Genomic DNA, 2,426 nt, shown 5'->3' on the forward strand with positions numbered 1-2,426 from the left:
TTGATCAAGTATAGACTTCAATCACTTTTCTAAAATTCGCTTACAGATATAAATGTGTATACAGTAGTTACATACATAGACCCACACAAATGCTAGCCGGTCACTGTGATTCCAAGTGTAAGCTTTATGAGTAATTTTTCAATTCCATACCATGTAAAAAGCATAACAGCTCTGGTGTTTCACCACTTCCTCTTTGGGTAGACTATCCTTTTGCAGAGGAAAAAAGAAATGCCTCATGAAGAGAGCAGAGGAGAGAGCAGAGCCCTTTGAGGAGTTGGTAGATGAACTCAAGTATTTAAGCAGCTTAACAAGCAACTGTAAATAAGACAGAGGTAAGAAAACACTTGTTCCTTGCTATTTTTTTTTATTTTATTATTTGGATTACTCTTTATAGAACAACAGTTTTAATGCTGGCTGGATTACACAGTTGATTAGATAAATTGAATACCTCTGTCTAGTGAGCAGTCAGTATATTAAATGAAACCGTTTAGAAAATTTGCGAAGTTTCAACTTCACATACAACCTTTTAAAAAGCTGGAGATTTTTAAAGTTCTCATTGATCTCACGTTATTTTAACTGCAAAGTGAAACCTACTCCTTTCCCCATATTTTTACACATAATTTAATCCTGAGAGAACTTTTGGATTAATAATAAATTTAAGAACTTTTCCTTCTCCTAGCTCGTTTGTTCTTAACATTTGTAAATTTCCTACATAGATCCTTTTGTACAGTTTGCACTTTACTAGTTGGACTTTAACCAGGAAGAATACATCCTTGCATTTGTTTTTACCCACTGCCAAAATATATTGTATTATTTACAATGTGACATTTCAGTATTATTTTTCCTATCATCACATTATGGTGATATTTAAATAGTATAGAAAAAGCAGTTTGTAGTATAGGTAGTATGATTTTAGAATCTAAATAAGACAAGTAAACCCAACGTTAGAAATTCATCTTTTTCTTAATAAAATTAATTTACAATTATAATGCTTAAAAATGGAGCAAGAACTAAAACAAAGTAAGACTATTTGGATCCATCATTGGAGACCCAATTAAGCAAAAACTGATCTCATTAGTGAAATGTTAAAATGATCTAAATCCAGCAGAAAATTTTTCTTGATTGTGCCAATCTAGAGCAATGCTTATACATATTAACTATTTCACACAGTTGTGTTCATTATTTAGCAATTTTAAGTCTTCTTTTTAAAAACAGTTGGCCTCTTATAGTTGGCATAAACCTTATAGTGTTTAATACATTTTTTAAAAATGCAGTAGGGAAGTATTCTGTTTAGACATATGGGAGTTTGCATGGTTGCCGCTAGCTACTCATTTTGAGAAGCTGACACACATCACATATTTGCTCTGTGATATTTGGTAAAAGGTAGATATCCCAAGTAATAGAAAATTTGAATGAATTTTTACTTAATTTGGTTCAGTGTTTTTTTTATTTTCTTAAAATAAAAATTTTAAGAATTAGAATTACCTCGTGGCTTAAAAAAAAAAAAGTAATTTTGCATTGTTCCATCAAATAATGGATTTAATTTTTATTAGTTTTGGAAAACAGTAGTATGATACTGGTTCTATTACGTTACTTGTAAAATGTTTTGTTGTTGTTTTGGACACAAGGTGCTATAACAAGAGATTATGGGGAGAAGGAAAGCAGACTTTTAGTATTATGAATTCAGGAAATGAACTGTGGACTCGAGTTTGACATCCTGAACTAGATCGTCATTTTTAAATTAAAGTTGATCGTTTTGAGAAACCCATAAAAATTGTGCATCCACGTCTTATGATTTACACACTAATTAAACACAACTAATTCCATCAGCCTTTGATTCTGTTATTTACAATACCATTTGAATGCCCTCTTTTAAAAAATAATGGAAATATTATAAATGTCCAGAACTTCATGTATGAGATATATTTTTTTTATCATGAACTGTTGAGCGCTGTGGATGTTTTACACATAGTGTGGTATTACACTGAATAACTGATAACAGCCAAGAGAAAACATAGCCCAAGGAGATTATAGTCTCAATTGATCACCACTGTAATTAAGAGCAGCAAATAAAGGGCAAAGCAGTAAAGAAAATGCCACCCTGCTGGCAAGACAGATGTGTTGATGCTGTTGTTGCTGTTGAGAATGATTAAAGTTCCTGAATGAATAGCCTCGTCCCAGATCACAGAAAATAAGTTCAGAATTTGTTCTGCCTTTGCAAAAATTGTATTGACAGAAAATTTAGTGCTTATCTGGCTGCGTTTCCACGAGACGTAAAGATTGTTGGAGGCGACATTTTGGTCATTGTTAGGAGAACAACGGATGCATTGCATGTGCTTTTGATTTCACATACTGTTGTAAGAACAAGTGTTTTGAGCCTGTCCCCCAATCCAAATGTTTAAAGTGAAATGAGGGATAACATTGTA

This window comes from Myotis nattereri (assembly GCF_964212035.1).
Source record: "Myotis nattereri genome assembly, chromosome: 3".
NCBI lineage: Eukaryota > Metazoa > Chordata > Mammalia > Chiroptera > Vespertilionidae > Myotis > Myotis nattereri.